Source organism: Haemorhous mexicanus, chromosome 27 (assembly GCF_027477595.1).
Source record: "Haemorhous mexicanus isolate bHaeMex1 chromosome 27, bHaeMex1.pri, whole genome shotgun sequence".
NCBI lineage: Eukaryota > Metazoa > Chordata > Aves > Passeriformes > Fringillidae > Haemorhous > Haemorhous mexicanus.
Genome location: NC_082367.1, coordinates 2,451,906 through 2,476,340, shown reverse-complemented (window position 1 = coordinate 2,476,340; position 24,435 = coordinate 2,451,906).

The following is a 24,435-nucleotide window of genomic DNA, read 5'->3' as shown; positions in this document are numbered from 1 at the left end:
CCTCCCAATTGCTATGAACTTTAAATTAAGGGGCTCTCAGGCAAAAAATATGGGAGAGGGAAATAACAGCTCTTTAATAGGGAAGGGAAAAAAATAAAAGGCTAAAATAAAACAAATGCAATACACTGGAACAACACTGACAGAGTCAGAACGCAGCCTGACACCCTGTGGGTCAGGGTGCTGGCAGCAGTCCCACTGGAATTGTGGCTCAGCCCTCCTGCAGTGCCAGGGGTGGTTCTGCTGGAGCAGGGATCCTGGAGAAAGGTGCACTCTGCCTCTGAAGGTCCAGGGGCAGAGGCAGCTGCTGCTCCTCTGGGAATCCAGTGCAGGAGCCGTGCTGGTGTTCCAGAATCTCCAGATTCTATCCGGGTAGGAATGCTCGGGAATCTCCAGATTCTATCCTGGTGGGAATGCTTGGCTCCTCCCCCTGGGCTCACATCTCCCAGTGGGATGCTGCAGTTCTTATCAGCCATGCAGGGACATTCCATGGCCTGTTATCAGCAGGGGTCTCCTGCCGAGTGAGAGGTGATTGTGATCACTCAGAGAGAGAGATAAGGAGAAATTGCTCACTTGACACCAGACAGCTGCCATAGAGATGGTAACAGAATACATCTTGCCTTGCAGTCTGGAACAATTAGCCTTCTGATAAGATGGAGTCCTCCTCATCATTCCTCTCCTTAGTAGAGGGCAAAAATATCCATGGTACCTCTGACCTTCCCCAGCCAACCACATCCCTGTGTTTCTGTGTGCCAAGAGAAGGACTAGCTGTGGTTTGGCTCACATCCACCAGCTGCTTCTGACATCCCCAGCTCTTGTTCTGAAAGAGGTAAATGGGAGATTCGAGCCCTTCAATAGAAATGGGATAATCCTGAACACACTCCTGAGGCATCTTCTGTGCAGTTCGAGCTGTCCCAATGTATTCAGCCACTTCTCCCACAAAAGTTATTCCTTAACTCTTGTTTAACTTTGCTGCTCCTTTCTGAACTCCTCCCTGCAAGTTTACCTTCCTCAAACAGATGCTACAGGCAGCATCACTGCATGGACAGGCCAGGGATTTAAAGAGCATTGCAAGCACATCTTGTATTCTTTTAAAGCACTTTTCTTAGTTTCTAGGATCTCAGTCAAATTTAGACCCTCTGCTGTCTTGGCAAAATCAGGATCTCTTTTCTTACACTGATCTCACTTGCAGTAGCTTTCCCAGCCTTGCTGAGTAGTCATCAGGGCTTTAACAACAAAAGGCAGAGGATTCCACTATGTTATCTTCACACAGGCTTCAAACCTTCTGCAAGTCCTGTACCCTTTGGTCTGTTCTTTTGTTATATCTTTAACAAGATTTTTGTTTCCATTTTTCATCAAACACTGCTGCATGTGACTTTGTCATTTCACTGGCCCTGCACAAGGCAAATCAAACCCTCTGCCAAACCAGGCCATGGCAAAAGTCACTTCTCTTCTGGGCTCCCTATTCTCTGCTGCACAAAGCAGTCACTGTCTCCCTGCTCTTCTAAGTTCTCCTAAGCCTTCTGATGTTTGTATTTTTGCAATGGAATTTCTCATGCACTTTTCATGTAAATAATGATTGTTTTGCATTCCTTTCTGGAGGAGGAGAGAATTGATGGACTGTTGGTTTGATGAGTGTAGCTGGAGAGGTGGCAATTTCATCCTTCAATCCATGGTCACTTTTGAAAGTCTATAAATATTGGAGTTCAGAAATAAACTACCCTCCTTTTACCTTGGGCTCTCATTTTGTGCATGTTGTTCATTTTGTGTCCTATTGTGACAAGTCACCTTTCCTGCTTTAGCCCTTCCAATGTCCCTCTGTTTCCTGAGCCAGCTCTCAATGTTCCTTTAGCTTTTAGGCCTGTAACTTCACTCCAAAAGGGCTTTGTGTTATTTGTTGAACCTCTTATTTGACTAACGTGACCTCAATGTTCCCTTAGCACGTGGCACCACGTGGCAGTGGCACTGGAGGTGTGTGACATGTCCCAGCATCAGTGGCTTCCTCACACCAGGTGGCTGGTGTAATGTGCTTTCTGGTGTCCTCATTTAAAACTAGGATTTCAGCTCTCTCCTGGCATCTGTGAGGAAGACTGAGACACTTCAGGGGCTAATGGGCCTTAAATGTGACACATCACAGCTCCTGTAACTCAGGACTCTGATATCCAAGAGCCTCACGTGACTGTCCAGTTCCACTGGCCACCCTGCAGTGCTACTCCTAAATCAAATCAGATTTTTAAATCCCAGGGGCTGACTTTGAACTACAATCACATAAGCTTGTCCTCAGCTCTGATCCCTCACACTTGCTCTGCCCAAAGCTGACCTGACAATTTCTGCAGCGTAAGCAGCCAGAGATTTCCTCCCTGCAGCCATCCTTTCCTCCCTCAGTGCAGGAGCTCACAGCCACTCCTTTGTCTCCCAGCACCTGCCAGCATTCCACCTCAGCACAGCAGCATCAACACCAGCACCCCAGGGTGACTGACAAATACCTGCCTGGGATAAACAGAACGAGGGTAAATGCCTTGGGAATAGAAGATCAAAACCCTCCCACTGCCCACCGAGGCTGGAATTAAAGGTGAAGAACAGATTGGCATGGAAGGTGAGGAATGTGTGCCCTGTGCAGGGCACTGCACGGCTTAGAGGGCTCTGGAGAGCTCCACCTGCCATGTTTGCACACCCCATCCTGGCACCTCCTGTCCCCTGACTCTCCTTGTTGGTCAGCCTGATCCAAGTGCAGCTTCCCAGTGAGTTTGGGAGTTCCTCTCTCATTCACAAGCCTCCTCCTCTGGATGCAGCATAACCCTGTGCTATTTGATGCCTGACTTCTGGACAGCTCCCAGAGCAGCCCAGGAACTGCTGGAAGGTCTCTACCAGTTGGTCATTGTCCTCCCATCCCACCCCTGCATGCACCAGAGCCAGGTTTTCCCCAGCCCTTGTTGGAAGCAGGCAGCAGAGCACTCCAGCCCCAAGCATGCCTGACCCAGTGGGACACAGACCATGGGGACAGCTCTGTACCATGTCCCTGTCCTGGCAAGACACAGACCCTTGCTCTCAGCAGAAAGCCAGGCTGAAGTCCTGAGGCCCATGGCCAGAGCAATGGCTGAGAGCCAGCTGGCCTGGCCCAAGGCTAGCAGAGGTGACAGGAACACCTGAGTTGTCCAGGACAGGGACAGCAAAGCTCTCCTTTGCCCAAGTGCACCCAGCAGTCTCTCCCTGAGGCACAGAGCAGCCACAGGGAATGGCTTCTTCGTGTTTCATTCTGCTGATTCCTGCTTTCCACAACAACCCCTACACCTTTTCCTTGGTTTGCCAAGCTGTCATCTCAGGAGCAGCCCGTGGGAGGGCACAGCTCCATGGGACAGGCTGCCTCAGCCTTCCTGTGCCCCCCTTGGCCACAGTCCCACTTTGCTCCCACTGCAGGCACTGCTCAGGCAGAGCCTTCCTGCTCTGCTGCTCAGCATTGACCCCCCAAACCTTTCCACGAGCTCCTCAGAGTGCTCCCAAGGGTTTCTGTAAACCTGAGAGCAGGCAGCTGTGCCAGCACAAAGACGGCTGTAGCAGGAGCCTTGTGGGCAAATGCATTTCATCATGGTTTTCAGAAGTGCCTTTTTGGAAGGTGTCACATTCCAGACCCAGGATGGTGCAAAATCACTCTGTGAAGGGACCATCCCTTCACCCAGCACATTTGCATTTGTCCTACTTCTATTCCTGTAGACCTAAAAATCATCAAATTCCTCCTCTCTGATATGCAGTACCACCCTTCCCAGGATGCTACAGCACAGCATTTCAGCAGAATATGTCAGGACTACACAGAAAATATTTTAAGATCCTACCCTGCGTCAGGAACTCCCCCAAACTCACGTCTGTTCTGATTTCACTTCACCCCAAATCACCTGGACAGTCAAAACAAGAGACAAAACATGAACATGAACAACACTTGTTTTATTTTACAGCTTCTCTGTACAATTTTTTTTTTCAAGTAAGAAGAAATTATCCCAAACCCCAAAACTTCAGGCTGTTATCCTGCAATGAGCACTGACCAGCTGGCGCTGGCTACAGCCAGCCTGAGCTCTGTCTCACCCCTGATATTTATTTACCACGAGACTTCAAAAACCAGTAAGTGAGAGCAAAAAGCTGCAGCCAAGCCATGGCTGGTTGTGCTGAATTCCACAACCTCTGAGCACTTGAGCAGCTGGGTTGGTGATTGCCACAAGCTGTGAGCACTCAGGAACTCTTGCAGGAAGGGCTGCAGATCCTGACAGCCACCAAGGACACAGATGGCCAGTGGTGCCCTGTCCCCTGCCTCCAGGGCAGCAACAGGACAGGGCTGATGCTCTCCCCAGGACAGAGCCTCTAGTCACTGGTCTAGCTGGTGCAAGGTGATATGAGGTGGCTTCCTGGTGGCTCCTCACAGCAGCCACCCTGCACAGTGCCAGCAGCTGCAGAGGTTTTCTGTGTGTGTGTCCTAGGGAGGTTGTAAAGTCATCTCCCTCACCAGGAGCAATCAGTGAAGATTTCTAAGCAGCCAAGATTGGTGGATTTCCCTAGCCCCACTGTCTTGGGTAAATGGAATTTGTCACAGCTGGACAACACCCGTGACATGTGATGGCTGCAAGAGTCCTGCACAGTTCTTACAGGGATAACAAACATGGGACTCAGGCTGTTGAGTCCAGCCTGCTCCATCCCTCTCCTCCCCACAGAAGTGTTTAGTGGGAGTGCCTGGGAAAGCAGCAACAACCCCAGGTGCTGCTGACTGAGGCAGTCCTCAGGAATGGGATCTCCAGGACATGTCTCTGTCTCCCACAAACCTCCCAAAGCAGGAGTGTGACTTCCTCCAAGCCTGTGACCAAAAGGGCCAGGGCAGCACAGGGCTGGAGCTCCTCTGCCCTGGGGAGCCAGGAGAGCAGGAGCAGGGTCCTGTGCCCTTATACCAGAGGGAAGGCAAGGCCATGCTTCAATGAAACATCTCTGAGGGGACACACAGGTCCTGCCTATATGCCTATACCTCTTTGTGGTGGTGTTCACAGGAGTCCCAGGATGAGGGAAGAGATGAGAATCTTGACTCCACGTTTCAGAAGGCTGATTTATTATTTTATGATACATATTATATTAAAAGAAAATGGTATATTAAAACTATACTAAAAGAATAGAAGAAAGGATTTCATCAGAAGGTTAGCCAGGAAAGGAAGGAATGATAATAAAATCTTGTGATTGACCAGAGAGTCTGAGACAGCTGGACTTTGGTCATTAATTAAAACAACCACATGAGACCAATCAAAGATGCACCTGTTGCATTCCACAGCAGCAGATAATCATTGTTTACATTTTGTTTCTGAGGCCTCTCAGCTTCTCAGGAGAAAAGATCTTAACGAAAGGATTTTTCATGAAATATGTCTGTGACACCTCTTGTCCTATTCAGAGGTTTCTGAATGTGGCAAGCAATCAAATCCCAGGGGAAAAGCTTTCCCACTTGGTTCTCTTCAGCAGCTCTCAGCCTGGCTGGAGAGCACACAGCCATGTCCTGTTCCAGCCATGCACTGCAGTTGTGTGTTCAGGTCACAGCATCTCCATTGCACAAATCTCCCCAGAAAGAGCATTGTTACTGCTCACATTATCCCACCAGTGATTCCCTCCTGCCAGGACCCTGCTGCTCAGGAGGAACCAGCAGTCCAGAGCCATTCCTGCAGTGGCAAGCCCTCCCACAGCCATGTGCAAGGGGATACACATCCACCAGGAGAGGGAAAGAGTCCTCCAGAAGCCTGCAGGTGGGAACAACTGTCCCCAGCCCAGCCTCTGAGGAAAGCTGCTCTGCCAGGGTCCAGGGTCATCACTGGCTGCATTTGGACCAGCACCTGGGGGGATATCCCTGCTTAGGAGGTGATAGCTGGCTCCTGTGTTCATCCTGTAGGAACACAGTATGTCCCATGCTTCTACAAATAAAAGGACATGAGAGCATCCAGCCCAGTGAGGCACAGAAAACTACAGCCCAGCTGAAAGGGAGCACACTGGGAGAGGAGGTCCCTGCCTGCAGGGCCTGGCTCTCTCTCCCAGGCACAGCCTCCAGCTGGGCTTTGCCTGGAACAGGGACCTCCCTGCCTTTGGCAATCACATCTACAAATGAATATATTAATCTCTGTCTGGGCAGATCCCACAGCAGATTCTGCCTGCTGCAGCCAGAGGCCATGCTTTCCACCCACTGGGAAAACACTTATTTTTGCTAATAAGCAATTAATAAAGAGAAAAAGCAGAGCAGTAGCCCCAGCAGGAATTTCCTCTGGGGCTGGAGTGGGTCTCTCCAGGGCTGCTCTCAAGGGATGAGGGGCTGGGAAGCAGCTCCCCTGCCCAGGCACAGGTACACAGGGGCATGAAACCATTCCCACACTGCACAAGGAAGGTGAGGGCAACTCCACACTTCAATCATGAATCCCCAAGCATTTAAATGCACTCAAGGGGCCTCAGGATCTCAAATGTGATCAGACACTTGCTGCCCCCCAGAAGGTGGCTCCAGGGGCTCAAGGAGCCAGGAAATCCCCAGACTGGAAGTTCCCAAAGCAAGAGGCAGGCAGAGCTGTAGGTTCCCAGCCAAGGCAGCCAGGACACAGATTTCACAGAACTTTAGAGTGAAGCCCTCCCTTGAAGGCTCTGAAAGGTTTGATGTAGGAGGGAGCTCAGTGACAGAAGTGGGGTGTGGGAGGCAATGACAGCAGCGTGGCAGCCAGATAACGAGGCAGATCCTCAGAGCAGACAATGCTCAGGTGGAAGAGCTCTCCCATGGATGTGGGTGCTTCCACAGAGGGGATGATGGGAGGTCAGGACACACCTGAGCAGGGCCAGTGACACCCAGCTCCCTCCAAGGGGAGGCCATGGAGGAAGGGTGCAGGCTGTGCCAAGGCAGGGCAAGCCATGGGAAGCAGATGTGGTCCCAGCTCCCCTAGGATGCCGTGGCCTTGACACTCCAAATCTCCAAAAGCCTTCCTCATCCCAGAGAGCCCCAGAGCTCCTGTACCACCCACAATCACAGAATGGTTTGGGTTGGAAAGGACCTTAAAGATCATCTCATTCCACCCTTTTCCATGGGCAGGGACACCTTCCACTGTCCCAGGCTGCTCCAAGCCCTGTCCAGCCTGGCCTTGGGCACTTCCAGGGATCCAGGGTCAGCCACAGCTGCTCTGGGCACCCTGTGCCAGGGCCTGCCCACCCTCACAGAGAACACTTTCTCTCCAACATCCTATCTAACCCTCCAGCAGTGAGAAGCCATTCCCCCTTGTCCCTCCAGATCCTTGTCCAAAGTCCCTCTCAGCTCTCCTGGAGCCCCTTTAGGCCTTGGAAGGGGCTATAAGGTCTCCCTGGAGCTTTCTCCAGGCTGAACAGCCCCAGCTGCTTCCAGCCCTTCTCCACAGCACAGGTGCTCCAGCCCTCAGAGCATCTCTGTGGCCTCCTCTGTGTTCCCTCCTCACCCAACCCAGCCCATCTCTGGAGACACACAGTCCCTGAGGGATGGGTAGAGGGGGCTCTACTAACTATGGCTAAAACCTGAGCTGTGTAAAGCTCTGGGGAGGTCATGACCAAAGAGATTTTATTACTTTTCATGTTTTGCAACACTCTGTAGGAAATCCAGTTCATCATAAAGTAAAAAGAAGCTGCATAGAGAGAAAATACAGGAAAAACCATCAGAAGTCAGAAGCAGAACCAGTGAAGTCTAAGGCAGAAACCAAGCATAAATTTTTGGAGCACTGGGAGTGATCATAGAGCACATATTTAAATTAGATTACAATTGACAGTTCATGACATTATCAACACAAAAATAATCATTGTCACCTGCTGTTCTTTAGTTTAATTTAATATTTACATCAGTTGCAGGTGGGTCAGGTTCCTCCAAACCCCCCATGCCAAAGGAAACTTCGCACTCATTTTCCTGGTACACCCCCAGGTCACAATAGGACAAGAAGCTAATTTGTAGTGACCCTGGCTAGAGTGTGCTTTCCAGGCACATCTTCCACAGTCACCAAAAATCATCAGCACTGACACAACCAACTCCCAGTGACCCAGGCTGCCAGCAGTGTTGGCTCCTGCAGAGTTTGAGCAGTGGAGTTCAGAGCAGCAGAGCTCAGGAGAAAGGATTAGTAACAAATTGATACTGCAGAGTTGTCCAATTCCATTCCAAAGCCCATCTTGGATGAAGGGCAGGCCCAGGAATGCAAAAATCCCCCAAATTATCACCAAGGCTGCTCAGTTGTCTGGAAACATTTATTTCTGGAGGTGGAGGTCCCAGTTTCCCAGCACTGTCCTGTCTCTGTGATGTCCCCATTCCCAATGCTGCAGCCCAGGCTACATCTGCCACCTCAGCTGACAGCATCAACATTTGCAAACTATTTTCCAATTCTGTCTACTGCCAAAATTTTCTGATTTCCTTATAAAGATAAAATTCAAATATTGGCCTTCGGTTGTTTTCTCAGTTGATCTTTACAAACAAAATGATGAGCCAATGAGTGCTTTGGTAAGGGACAGGTTAGCCTGCATTTCTTTAAGTACATCTCTAATGCACCTGTCCTCATCCAAGGGCATTTCAGGTAGCCAAAATATTAAAAAAAAAGAAGAAAATATGACTTTTTATTTGAACTCCAGCAGGTGGCAATAAAATCACCTGTAAAGAGCTGCTTGTTAATTTTTAAAATGCAAGAACTGCACATCATGAAGAATTTTGTCTATGACTGATCAAGTTAAATTGTCGGGGGCAAAATAAAAAGTAAAACTGAAGATGGAACTCTGGTTTAGGTCTCCTGGAGCCCCTTTAGGCACTGGAAGGTGCTCTGAGGTCTCCCAAACCTTCTCCAGGTGAACATCCCCAGCTCTCCCAGCCTGGCTCCAGAACAGAGGGCCTCCAGCCCTCAGAGCATCTTTGTCCAGCAGCTCCTTGTCCTCCTTGTGCTGGGGACCTCACAGAGGGGGATGCAGCACTGCAGGTGGGGTCTCACAAATCCAACTTACACACAAGGTTCATTTCCAAGTCACAGGTGCCTTTGGAAAAAGCAGGAATTCACACAAAGAAACACAAACATGAAGGAGTTTATTCCTGCTCTGGTGGACTCGCAGGGCTGGGGACGGCTCCTCATCTGTAGCCAATGATTCCTTCAGGCCAGTCCTAGGTGAAAAGTGGCTCTTCTGTCCCCATGAAAGTGATTTGCTTGGTTATTCACAGGATAAACTTTTTCCATAATAGGAGACATTCACTGAATTTTGATTGAATGCAACACCACACCACCCTGTTCCCAGGGAGCAAGCTGCCTGCCAGCAGGCCACACCAGGGCCTGTGCTCAGGGACTGCACACACAGCACTGACACCACAATGTGCCAAAATGAGACATTTGAGAAGATTTTGTTTGTATGAGGAGGGTTAGAGCTGAATCTAACATCAAAACTTCTGGATTTTAAGTTGCCAAACATGTTTGGCTTTGGATGTTTTTTTAAGTTGCCAAACATATTTGTTATAGGATTAACTCTAATTCTGTTTTCATGGCCAAGTCTCCAAAATAACCTCACGCCAGCTTCTTAATTTACACTTCTGTAGTAGCTGTTGTTAGGAAACTACATTCCTGCTATTCAGCAAGATTAGTACAATGCTGCATGTAAAAAGGATTAAGCATAGGAAAATCCAGTGTGTTTCTGAGGGATTCTGGTAATGTCTGCCCAGCTGAACTGAAAAACAAAACCAAACTGATCTCCATGACACGCCAGAACACTGCTACAGAAAAGAAGGGATTTTGAAGTCAATATACACATGCACACAAATTTTCACCTCTTGAAACCAGATCTGCATGGGCACACAGGCTATCTTCCATCCTCCCTGGAAAGATCCAAATGGAGGAATATTGAAAACACACCATTGGGTGCATCCTACTCTCCTCTCAGTCCTCCTTTGAAATAAAAACTAGCAAGCCAGGATGAAGCCAAACTCTTGGAATTCATGTAAGCACAAGGTAGTTCACCTTCATGGGGCTGAAGATTCCCCACAGGACTTGGCACTTCACAGGAACAAAAGCCCAAGATCACAACTTCCCATTTGTTTCACCATCACCTCCCAAACCAACATTCAGAATTAATTCTTCTTCATGGGATATTGCTTTGATTTTGCTTACAATGGTTTTCTGTCTGATCTTAAGCATCAGGACACTCCAAGAAAATACTGAAAACAGAGAAACTACTAGTGAAGGTCTTGTGTGGACACAGCAGCTTCAAATAAGGTTTTTATTCAAAAGAAGCAGTTATGAGTTTCTCTTCTCCTCCCTGCACGATCCAAAGAATACATCAGAAGGATGTACCTAACACATGGGAACTTGGACCCTTGGAAATCAGCCACAAAGCAAAGACTTCAAAAGATGTTTATTAGGAAAACCAGACTTTACAAGAGGGCCAAACAGACTGTACAAGGCACGTGCAGTTTCTGGTACAGTGCAGAGAACAAGAAAGGTCTGCAAATACAGGTAACACACCCACCTGAACTGCTACCATGGGCACACCAATGCTCAGGTCACTTGTCATGAAAGGCAGGTACTGGGGTCCTTCAGGCAGCCAGCCAATCCCTGGGATAATTCACATTTCCTGCAGAAGTACAGATTGTACACAGAGCTTTAATGGCAGTTAAAACAAAATTACTGCTCAGGAAATCCTACATCCAAGTTGGGGCATTAATATACTGTATCTCATAAAATTTTATTTCTTTGTTTTCATTCAAGGTCATCTAGATTTCATGTTCTTATAAATGCATTTTTCCTCACAGATAATAAAACCTTGCTGTCTACACATGATTCTGCCTAGCAAAGCATATCTGAGACTGTTTGCTTTGTTAGCTAAGGAAGAGATCCAGATTTAATTACCTGTCAAAACAAGGTAATTCAGATGTATTGACAGGCAAGCCCCTTATAGCCCACATCAGGGAACTGAGATATATATTAGGTAATGCTTTTGTTAGGCTTTAGAACAAACATGTCCTAAACTTGACCAAACCCAGGAATTCTTGTCTTTAAAGCACAGCTAACAGCAACCAGCAATCCTCCATCACAGAGTGGAGAGCAAAATTCACTGAGCTCAGCAGAGAGAAATGAGCATGACCAGCTCAATAGCTTCTAGCAACAAGTGTGACATTAACACTAATTCTCAATCAGGAAAATGAACAGGAAAAATATCTCACTGAACAGATTGGTGAATTTGCATCTGTATCTTAAAGGACAAATAAATACTGCAAGAATGGTTAAAAATCTAATTCTCAGATTAGTCCTCCCCATATAATATATAATAAATGCCCTGTTTCTTGCCATTTTGTAATGGTTTTAGCAGCTAATGTCCATAAATCCACCATCTGCCTATAAACTTTAAGGATTGTATCAGAAAAAAAACCAAAACAGTTTAACTAGCCAGAGCTTGTCAACCCCTTTGCCCCCAGCTCTAAACTTACCTTCTCTGTTGCAACACAGCTGTTGGATATGCTATAAATAAAGACAAACATTTCAATCAACACTGAAATGAATAAATGGAGAAAACCACAGCTAAGACACACAGCACCTAAGCCCTCCTCAGACACATCAGACCACGGGGATCAGATAGGAGTACCTGCCACCAGAGTGCACACTCCAAGTCCATGCTTTAGTGCCCATCACAGTGTCTATCCTTCATCATCTAAAAACAGACCAGAAATAATGGCATTTCAAAGAGGAGAAAGTTATTAAAACAAAGAGCACAGATCCTGCAATCCTACCCCATGGAAAAGAGGGAGCTGGCATTCAGCAGATACAAAAGCAGCAAACATGAACAAAACAGAATTCAGAATCTCAGGAAAGGCTCTTCCTGGTGAATAACTTGAGAGTGCTAGGTAGTAATATGCAAATAGTTAATCAACTCTCACACACACTGTTTACAGAACTGCAGTGAGCATGAGCAGGTGTTACACCATCCTCCTGCCTCTCTATAAAGCCAAAGGTAAGTGAAGCAAAGTCACCTATTTCACATGCCACCAAATATCCCACGTTACTGAGGCAGACTTGGAAAGATCCTTACTGGGTTTTTTTTTTTTCAAAATAAGCTACAACCCTTTACATCAATTATCTGTAAGCTAAAAGTTAGGACTGAATCTGGAAAAAAGAATGCAGGTGATGTTCACCTGAGCTACTGCTGGAGCTCACTAAAGGAAATGTGACATACTGCCAGAGCTGATTTCAGCTGTTTTTACACTTCAGTTTCTGAGTACCAGTTTGGAGGTTTGGTCCATGGTAATGAATATCCACATTTCTTTACTTTAGTGGTAAGGCTTTCTTCTTTTTAATTCTGTTCCTCCTGCTATTTTTTAGATGCTTCTCTTAATCATGCAGAATAAAAAGAAATCCCAGCTATTGTGGAACAGACCATCATCTTTTCCAAACTGGCCATTAAGGAGAGAGAAGCTGTTCAGAGATGGATCAACCTGAAAATCCTGCAGGTGAAATAAAATGCAACAGTCATTTCACTAACATCTGCTCAGGCAATTCATAACGTTGTGCAGCAGTGACATTAACTGGTGTTTGCTTACTCTTTTTTTAAGAAAAGGCAAGGATTTAAAGTCCTAAATGACTCTGATGTGCTCAGTGAATGATGAATAAGCAGGCTGCAAGATTTTGTGTTGCTTATGCAAGTGGAAGAGATGATACCTGTCACGGTGTCACCAACAAGGTGCTACTGCAGGAGGCAGTGCACTACCACACTCCCCAAGAGCATTTCCTCAGCCTAACAGCCAAAAGCCATGAATACAAAACAACCAATTCCAGAGAAACTAGAGATTTTAAGATTCAAGAACAGTGATCACAACATTCTATTTCTCTAAAAAATGAATGAAGCCTGAAGAGATCAAGAGGCATAAGCAAAGCCAGGCTGATGATCCAGCCCAGGCCAGAGAGCAGAGATCAAAGAACCCAGAGGAAAATCACTCCCCTCAAGTGAATGCAACCAACAAATAACTGTTCCAAGAAGCTGTGAAGGTTGATGGGGTCCTGCCATCAGTGTGTGGATATAAAGCTCTAAAGCTCACTCAAACCAAGCTGACTTCTGCACCTAAAACTCTTGGGTCACAAGATATGCAATTTGTATCAGAAAGGGCTCAGAAAACAAAGCAAAACCACAAAGCCAAAAAGGGCTTGATCTCATCCCTCCTGTTACCTCTGGTAGATGGAAACTCTTCCAACTCAGCAGTGCCAGGAAGGCAGCACAACAGAGATGGGAACACCTCAATGGAATGGGAAGGTTTTCAGAGTCAATGGAGCAGAATCACCTCTATCAAAGAACACCATCAACAAACATCACCTACTACTGCCACACCTCAGACATTACCCTGCACTCTGAGAGATGTCAGGAGGTCCTATTCATGGACAAAACCTACCAAAATGAACAATAGGACTGAAAATATTTTACTTATTGTAAATTTAAGCCAGGTAGGAGGCTGGAAGACCAAGCCTTGAAGAGCCATCATGAAAAGGGGAAAAGGTCCAAGCCCAAAGAGAAAAGGTCACACATGAAGTGGAAACACAGACAAGCCCAGACCTCCACAGCAAAACATATAAAAGCTGCAAAGCTGCAGGCAAAGCTGCACTTTTTGTTTGGATTTTGGCAAGACCAGGAACTTCCCTAAGAGGAACTGGAAAGGATGCAGGTGTATGGGGCCTGACACCTTTGTGACCAAAGAGAGGCTGCAGGCATAGGTAAAGCACAAAGACAGCAAGGGCTGAGCAAGGGAGAGCTGCACCAAAGCCTTACCTGTCTCCAGCTCCCAAGGGCTGCCCTCCTTCAGCCAGGTCATGCAGCTCTGTGCTGCTCTTCACCAGGCATCAATGGACAAAACACCAGAACTGTTTGGTTCAATTCTTCTCCCAACCCAAATCACACGTGAAAAAAGCAGGCACTGAGCTCCACTTCTGAGAACACAATTGATTTTTATCCTCCTCTGCCTCTCTTGTTGTGTCAGTCCCACAAATATTCCACCTGAGCCTTGCAAAGCAGCAGGCAGCTGAGAAGGCACTGAGTCAGGTGAGACCCAAAAAGATGTTTTCAGACAAATATAATGAGCAGTTAAACAAACACTTCTCTATCTCACCTCTACTAAAAGCTCATTAAAACCCAGCTTCCTAATCACTTCAATTTAAAATACAGAAAAACAGGAAGATGTGAAATATGTGCATTTTTTTTTTTCCTTCTTAAATGTTTGCAAGGAGTTCTAAACTGTGAGGTAAATATGAGCCAAGCCTTCTGACCATGCTGACTACTGGTGCATGATGAACCATAAGAGACTGAAAGGGAAAAAGCCTAAGTCCAGGAAATGTAGAAAATACCTACAAAAGGAAAAATATTCATAAAATGTAAAAATAAATATTGAAAAGAAACTAGGGAGTCATATAATCTTCTGTCCAACTTCTCTACTTGCCAGTTATTTCTTCTTTTTTTTTATTTTTCCTTCAGTGTAAGGTTGTAAAGGGCCACTGAGAAGCCATCTACTTGTATGCCCAAATTCCTTCAGTCCACATTCAGCTGAAATTTGTATGCAACACTGAAAGAAACATTTATAAATACTTCAAAAACCAGTTTTGCCTGAGCAGTTTCAATTCAAAAACCACTGGGCTAAAAATAAACTTGATTTAAGTAGTGGAGCATATCTTGATTATTCCAGGTATTATTCTAACAAGTTTAAGAGCATGGTATCCAGCCCAAGAATCCAGGATGTGACTGATACTTGTGCTCTAGTAATCCCTTTCCACATGTTTCCTGCTCTGCCAGACATCAGAAAGCAGCTGCAGCAGTCAGGCAGTGAAGAGCAGCATTGCCCTGCAGGCTACAACCCAGAGCACTGCCACAGGCAAGAGCCACCTACAGGGAAACAGCAATTTTGCCAGATTTTTGTAAATTTAAAAGAATATCCAGCCTCCAACTGATTTCATACTGTGCCACAGCTTTAGAATCCGTGTGTGTGTGCAGAGGCTACAATAGCAGATGGCATAAATGAAGTCCTGAAATCCTTTCAGGAAAGCCAGCAATCAAACTTCTTCACACATACAAGGAGAGGTAACTTACCAACTCAATTCATATGGCATCATGAATGTTCTTCAGGGATTATGAGAGGAGAATGGAAGCTAAAAGATTATTAGTAGATAAAGGAGTCCAGGCACTTGTGTACTAAGACATAAAAATGAGTTTTAACTTCTTCAGAGCCTGATTTCTGATTGATGTTAATAACTATAGTTTCTAAAAAAGCTTATTTAGACAACTAATAGAGAGGGGGGGAAAAAAGTGTGCATTTACACAGCCATAGGCTTTTTCTTCTCCTGTCATTCTGCCAGCAGCCATCTTCTTACAGGCAGCATTGAGACACCTGCACTGGCTGAACTGTGTTAAGGACAGGACTGAACCATGAGTGTAACAAGCAAATGAACATCTAATCACACTTACATCTCAATTTTCATCAAGCAATCCTATCTCTGCAAGTAACTGCAATCATTCTCAGGCTCTTGGTATTAAAGTCTGATTGTGGGGTTTTTTCTCACTACAGGTTTTGTGGTCTCAGTTTGGAACAGAGAAGAATTTTTTGCTAACACAGGCAGAGGTTCTGTGCATCAAAAAGGAGTCTGTCTTTGCTTGAGATCCACCTGGCTGTGCCAATCCCACACTTCCTCCTGGAAGTCTTCTTCCATATTTATATACTGCAGTTCCTCCATGCCCAGGAGGGGCAATTCAGGCATCATTATCTAATTTTCTAATTCAGGCAATAATCAATTCAGGCATCATTATCTAATTTTCACCTACCAACACAGTACATGACAATACAGAGTCAATGTGAATTATGAACCCCCTGTTTCTGTTACATCAAGAGCAAAGTTCACAGTCTCTATGGCCAGATCCAGCTCTGTATCTGAAAAACATGCATTTTTAATTAAAAAAAAAAACTTACACCAAATATCCCTGTGGTCTGTCCTGGATTAATTAACTTATTACTAGAGGCTTTGTAAGAAATACACCATGGTTAAAAAGATGCAAAACACACAATTTCTTTGCATTTCAAGCTCAAACTGAAACAGCCACAGAAGACAGCACAGGTATTATTTAGTGTTAGTACTTCCTGCTCCTCTCCTGGTTACCCAGGATATAAGAAAGTTGCTACTTTGAATTTGGATTTCATGCAGTAGTGAAAAGACTGCCTCTACTGGTCTAATGTACAACTGCTTTCCTAAATGTCTGATGCCCCCTCTTTTTCCAAAGGTCAGTCATTCTGTAGGAAGAGTGAGTAGAAAACTTTCTGAGCTAATTCACTTGCACCCTTTGTTCACATAAAAGCAACACTGAAAATAGCCAATCTCAGTAGGAACTGCTCAGATCCTATCTGCAGACACAGGCTTTAGTTGCACTTGACAGTTCAAACAAGACAAGTCTACCAAAAAATAGACCAATTTTCTTCAGAATGCCAAAAAACTCTACTCTGCAGAAATAATCTTCATGGAAAGTCAGGATACCACACCTGAATCCCAAGAACTCAAACATATGGCCTTTGTATAATTAGAGACACAGAATCTGTATACAAAGTTCAAACAAGTGAGAATTACTGAAGTTAAAGGAAAAAACATTTCAAGTGTTGCCTCTGAGAAGAAGGATGATTATTCCCACAAAATTGGACTCTAAACCATTATGCTAGAGTCTAGACTTTGCTGGAACAGAAGAGCACTGCTTTTCATGGATTCCTGAAATGAAAATTTCCATTACTACTTATTCCTTGGTCAAAGAAGGGGTGGAGCTAATCACAGCAATTAAGAGCTGAGCAACCACATGAGTGTTCTTCCATATGTGTAAACAAACACTCTGCCCATCCCACACTGCACACATCTCATAAAAATCCCAGAAAAATCACAAAGAGCTACTCAAATAGTTGCACATCTGTATCTTATTTCAGCAACTTCTACTGATACATTCACACATTTGATGTTCTTTAGCTGCTTCTATTTTAAATCTCAGCCTAGCTGCTAAAAGGATTTTTCAAGCTACTTCCAATGAAAGCACAAAGATGACCTACATTGGTGGAGGTACCTCTCTGGCCACACAGCCTCCCACAGTGGGGAAGGTGCAGCCTTCACTGCACAGACCCCACTTTGGCCCAGTGAAATAGATTTAATTTGTGACCTTTAGATTTTACATGCTACACTGCAAACCCTTCTGAACCCACTCCTAAGGCACATAAAAGAAAACATCTATTTGATGTGAGAGAAAATGCAAAAACTTTACAACCAAGAGTCAGTCAAGTAAAAAAGAAGAGGGGAAAAAAGCACATTTATTTTCTATTAACTGCCACAAAACAAACATAGAGAAGATTTAATGTTTACCAGAACATTGAAGAAAACATATGTTCTAATGCTTCACAAACATGATGAATGTGAATGCTTTTTGCATAAAATGATTTTATGAGCAAATTAGCTCCTAAGTGCATGCCTACAGTTCTCTGCAACATCTATCATCTCAAAATGCTGACAAAATTAGTAACTCAAGTTCTCATACTTCATGTAGGTAAGGAATAATATCAAAGAAATTTGAAGAATCCTGTAGTATTTTTACCTTTACATACCACATCAAAAAATCATTTGGAAAACAGCAAGGTCCACTTAAAGAAATCTCAAACCTTGCAACAGAGCTTTGCATCTGCACCAGCACCTTGTTGGCTCAACACATCCAAGACACTGTAGGAAATGCTTTTCTCCTCTTTCTCTCTACATAAGGAGACAAATACAGGTGAACATCCAACCAACAATGGGAGAGGAAAGGAAGAATAGAAGTGAGAAGCTACAATGCTACCATTAAGGGTTTAAGCATCCTCATTTCTCAGGAACCTTAAATTCAATGTCTCTACTCAGAATCATTGGTTTGTCCAGCATGAGAGCAGCAAGAACTGCTTGATGGTCAAAGTACCACTTAGGATCTGAATGAGAAGCAGCTGAGAAATCCTGCTGGCAAGTTCACCAGGAGAACTGCTACAGACTCACTCTTCAACCTGAAACCGAATTTTGTCTCTGACCTATGGGTTCAGCTCAGCAGTGCTCTATCAAAAAGCCTACAGACTGATTATCAGATGTAATGCAATGTATTAGCATCCTGCAAATGTACAGCAGTTTGAAAACCAAAGCTACAGAAATCAAAACCAACATGTATAGTATAAAGACTGACTAGGTATTCATTAATAGGGTTTATGTAGCGACCCCCTAAATAACAGATGAAGGAAAACTGGCGGGCCAGAAAAACAAATTTGACAGAAATGGTTATGGTTAAGAGTCATCTTTAAAGCTGTGTCCACCAAACATTTTAAATCGAATCCAGAACTGTTTGGAAACAGGAGAATAAAGGTGGCTGCTCAAATTTCTGGAGTAAGCAGAATGGGATAAGCAGGACTGTCCTTATTTATGAGCTACTGCTCAGCTATCTGGCTATTAAAGGACCTTTTTATGATCTACACTCCTCCAGTTTTTGACCCTGTTGAACTTGACTTGCAGAATGCTAGGGTGCTAATATTCTCCTGGCCTAATTTTTAGCACTGTACAAGATCTCTGGATTCCCAGCAGTTCCATGAACTCCTCACCACAGCCCTTTCAACTCTGCCCTTCCTGATACTGCATCAAGGATGCTTCCAAGGTAGGAAGAGAACACTCACTGCAGCATGAACAGATTTATAAAACACCTGAAAAGTGGCCATACCAGCAAAACCAGAAAGCAAAAAGAATTCACAGTTCTCTTCCTCTTCCTGGAGTGGCACAGAGCAAAATTTGGTAAGAGGCCCCAGACCTGATGTCAGACTAGAGCCATGCCTGCCAATAACTCACATTTACTGGAAAATGATCCAGCTGGTCCTGACCTGCTGCATGAGTGGGGTGTATCCCAAACCTGATCAGCAACCACCTACCTGCAAGGACACTACTGCAACCTCCTCTGCCCTTCCCAGGGAGGGAAGGAAAAGGTGCCCAGTCCACAGGATGCTGTGAGCACAGCCACGCTGTCTTTCCTTGTTTGGGACTTTGGGTTTTTTGTAAAGGTTGTTTGGTTGATTTTGGCTTTTTTTAAGAACTGCATCTATTTTTAATCACAGGACTTTTAGCCCATGCAGCATTTCACTTCTCTTTTCCTGCAGCAGTTAAAGCAGCACAGCATGGAATTCCAGAACAGAAAGAAGCATCCATTGCTAAGATAGCTGAATGCTCTCCAGAATTAGATTCCTCTCCTATCATGAAATTAATGCTTACACCACATCTCGTCTGAAATTCCAGCTGGGTGTGCACCTTCTGCACACCAAATGTGAAATGTCTGAAGGTATGTCAGAAAGAATAATGTCATGTGACCAGGTGCTGATACAATGGATGCTCATTCCTCGAAATTAAAATGTAAATACAATCACCTCTCACAGGGTGCTGTGAAGATTTAAAAACAGAGGGAGAAAAAACTGTGTATCCTACACTTACACAAGCTCTGCAGGAAGAGGAGAATCCAATGACAAGACTCATGCTCACTGGTGCTAAAGAAGGAAAAAAGTGAAGCTCGTGTCTGAAGCAAGGAGGCCAGAATTTGGTCTGCTTTACTTTTTTTTTTTTTTTCCCTTTAATGCAATTTGGCAGCTTACAATCACATAAATACATACTGACATTGTGTTTGAAACTCAAACTTCACTGGTAAGAGACTGAGGTTTTATGAAAGGAGCATGTCCCATTGCCATTATTTCCAGCTATCTCCAAATTCCACATGTGCAAAAGCCAATCCATTCAGTTGCTTTTTCTCCTGTAGGGACCTTGCCATCCTCTCCCAGAGACATGCCACCTGAGCATGTGCAACACATCCTACTACACTCACTATCAGCAGCTCTCTGGGACATGCAGATTGGAAAATCCAGAATTAAGAGATCCTCTTTTTTCTGTTTATGATCTTTCAAGTGAAACAACATTGATGACTTTGTGTGATCATAACTGCTCTCAAGTCGTGGTATGCCAAGTAAGGTTTATCTGGAATGAAACAAATACTTCATTTCTGAAAATTCCTTACAAAATACCTGTACTCACCAGGCACATTTCTTCTGCAGTTGGTGTCAGAACTGGCATGCTATTCAGTCCCACGGTAAACAATGACTGCACCTGGAATGCTCCTCTAGCCTAGTAAGCTTTTCCAACTTCTCTGCTCCTTTCCAAGTACTGCATGAACAAGCAGGAAAAGACAAGTCTGCTGGCTGAGGAAAGGTGCAAGATGAGCAGGTGCCATGAAGAATTCAACACGTCCAAGTATTTGATTTGCAAACCTGTTCTTCAGCTTTTGCTATTTGTTTGTCTAGAATCAACAGATGCCCTCCACAAAAAGAGATGATTATTAAAATCCAGTGGGATTTTATAATGGGATCAACTACAGCTGTCCCTTGGTACAAAAGCCATTCTCTCTTGATTAGTGCCTTCTAAGCATTATCATGTTCAATACATAAATGATTCAAACTCATGATATGCCAGTTTTGTTATTTCCAAGGCAAAATTTTATTATTTTCCAGAGATCTACTCGGACACTTTTCTTAACAGCATTCTTAAGCTTTGAAGAAGTGTGCTGCAAATTCTTTGCTTTTCCACAGGTGGGGAAAGAAATCCAACCCATACCTGGATTTAATTAGAGAGGAAAAATTTAAATGTTCAAAATGTGTTATGCTTCCAGCACTCCTAAAAGAGCATCCACCTTTCTTCTGAAGTGCAAGTCATCTTTATTTTCAAATTAATTTTCAAGAACCTATACCATGCCTCTCCTGAATATGGACAAATTTAACCTCAACTTTTACCTTCCACACTTGCAATCTCTCCATGGTAATGGCAGATTTTGAAAGCTACTCCAGTGCTCAGTTCTGTGGAGCTCATATCCTCCCTCCTCCCACACCAACCCTTTCACCTTACTGAAGGAAATGAGAAAGAAAGTTTTCTTACCTATAACTCCAAGGTTAATGTCCCCTGCGAACCCCACCTAGCAAGTCGACATCATGACATGTCAGGTCAGCCTCAACCACGCTTCCCTGATAGTCAGGTAAAAGGAAGGAGTTAAAATACAAAATTGACACTTGCAGATTTCTGGACATCAGAAAATATATTCTGAACTGTCTTTCAGAGCTTCTGGTAACCTCCAAGTTGTTAAAACAACATTTCTTCAGAGGGATTCTCCTGTTCTAAAATTTCAGAAGTTCCTGATCAATAACCAAGTATCGCAGATCCACCTTGACTATTTTATTTGAATGAGACCAAAAACTTAGGGTTTCCCTTTAGTACAAGTGATTTTTTTTCTCCCTACTCTACACATTTTATCAACTAATACATGCTCAACAGAACTGCTCTGGGTTTCAAAGGACATTTTAAGCCAATAGACTACAACAGCTTCATTCAAGTTCTAAGTTAACAGAAGCTCTAACTTCTTTTTGTTGTTGTTTAGAAAAAACAGGAACACAACGTGGTACACTCTTTCTATAAGGCTCTGAGCTACTCACATAAGTCACATGAATGACAGAATTCCACTGACAACCTCCACCTTACAAGCAATCCTTCATCACACACATACTCCACCTCAAGTCATGCATGATCAAAGATTGCTGATGACAGATTTCTAGGAGAGGTCCCTGCTGTTCTATGGATGGGCCACCAGCACTTTTGGATAACAATTAATTCTTGCTGAAAATACATTCATCCAGTAGGGTCTATGGGTCTTGGTACCAAATGTTTTTGAGAGGTTTAAGACTTTTTGCTCAGCACTTCACATTTATTTCTCTCCTAGCCTTATAATAAGAGTGCCCTCTGTATTTTTTTTTTCTGTGTAGTTCAAATTACAGAAATGGGCTTAATGTCCAAACATGGAAGGGACAAAAAGTGGTCAGGTTTTTATACAGAGTCACCAAAATCATGCGGTGATCTTCTACTTTGAGTTTATTTTGGAAAGGTTTAAGCAATGCAGTTGTCATTCTTTAATGATCAGACTACAGAAGGTGAGATTTAAAAATAAACAATTGCTAGAAAACACTTTGAAAAAATGCAAACTATGTTGAATGAAATACTAAAATTTTAAGTTGAGTTTAGTAAACTAAATTGTTAATAAAGTGAAATTAAGTATATAATAACACAGTAGCTGTAAAGTATTTTGCTCAAGTTTTGGAACTGCTAGGAATCTGGTAACTTGCTTCTTAAGTCAAACACCTTATCAGTACAGACATTTAAGCAACTGCTATAAATGAGTGATCAAATGATTATTAAAACTCCATTTCATGGCTCCTCCTCCAATGCCAGCAGGACACTCATAAAAGCTGAATATTGGTGTGCAAGTTGAAACCCATTTTCAACATATTATAGAGGATTTTTGCTAAGTTATACTGAAGAAACAATCAAAAGAAATGCACAAGAATAAATTTAAATTTATTTTTAAACTAGATGTCAAAATTGTGCTGAGAAATTCTTCCTTTGAGTCAGGCATGGTAGTTTTCCACTGTACTACAGTATCTTTGCTTGATAATTTTTTTCCATCATTTCATTAAGTTCTTCAAGTTCAGCACACACCACTATTCAAGTAAGCTGTAGCACACCTTATCTAAGGATTAAATAAAAGTACTGCTGCAAATTTAAAAGGTGAATTTGAGTAGCCATAAACCATGTAAATCAAAGAACCTGGTATATCCTGCAAACATAAATTTCTACTGAGTTTAACTGTTATGATTTTCAATTATAAAAATTAATAGCTCGCTCCACATAGTTAATAAAATTACTAGTAGAAATGATGATTTGGGGAAAAGTAAATACAAGATGCAACCTTACAGTTCTTGAGGAAAACAATTTAAACATTATTGTTTCTCAGCTCTTCTGTAACCACTATAACTGAGGTGTTTAACTTCCTCCCCACTCCCCCACAGCACTTACTAGCACCTCACCTCTCCTAGCTAACATGTGCAATATGGGAACACTACCTTCTTCCAAGATGGAGAGGACTTGAAATATGATTCCAATCAAGCTCCTTGTACTAGATCCCCTTTACAATGAATACTGAAAAGCCAATACTGATTGGGACTACAGGGTTCTGCTCAGCACTACACGAGCTGTATAACTACCAGAGTCATACGGATAGGGCAGCAATACTTTGTGTTAGAACAGAATTACAAACCACATCCTTATCACAAGCAAAAGCCTGAAGTGTATACTCAGGCCATAGCCCTCTGAGTTCACAGCTCAGCTAAGAAACAGAGGACATGATTTGGCTCCATTAACTTTATCAAGGGGGGGGAAAAAAAAAGCCCAAACCCCAACATACTAGATATTGATTTTTTTAAAAGCACTTTTAAGCTATTTATGACCAATTCTATTAATTGGAAGGGCCTGACATGGGCAAACCCATTTCTGAGAAGCAGATAGACATCTTCGATTCAGGTCACAACTCAAACCCTGCAATCCCATTCCAGATCCACAGTGTGGGGAGGCTCATCTTACTGGGTATATTCTGACATAACACACTTGAGACACCAGACAGGAATAGAAGACAAAGGGAGGAGTATGACCACTGAAGTTTAACTTCCTCAATAGTCTGTGTTTGGAATGCTGTAAATCAAGTATGAGCAATGTATTGGATTTGGATATTTAGAGGTCCGGCAATAGTTTTCTTTAGAGAAAGTATAAATCCGTTTGTTTCTCTCTTTTCTTGAGAAGCAAATGTTCTTCACTGTGGTACAGAATGGCTTAGATGCAACACAAGAGTAATGTCATGATTTGCCAGTTAAAATTGACATCTGGGAATGTCCAAGACAAGGGTCAAAGCAACACATAATATAATGTAGCTAGCAATGCCCTCAAAAGATAAAGTCTTAAACTTTTTAACAGCCTTTATTTTAAGGCAGGAGAATTCTAAGGCAAATTGTTCATCATGGCAGAACATCAAATTAAAATGTCAAGATAGAAATAAGCAGAATCTGGAGAGTATGTTCGTGTTATCAATAGCAAGAAATTAATTTAGTGTGCCATAGCACCCAAGCTGTAATTCTCATTCCTAGTCAAATATTATTTGAGATTAGATTAAGATGCTTGAGATCAAAATAATTTCCCTGTGTGTCTGTACACTCAATTATACAATAAGGCTGGATCCTACCAGAACAGCCTCCACAGGGACTCCACAGGGCATCACCAAAGGAACAAAATTAACACCATTGTAGGATCTGCTTCCTTCTCCACATTACATTAGAAGACTAGATTTAAATTAGATCTCTGTGAATGCTTGGATACAATTCAACACTTTTAAATAGGAATAAAAAGTTTCAGAATTAGATGCCGATAAATTATTGAACAGCAATTAAACAGTGAGTGCCTTTTGGGCTGTCTGTAATTTCTCCTAGTTTTCAGTCTGATGTCCACAGTGCTACATGTTGGA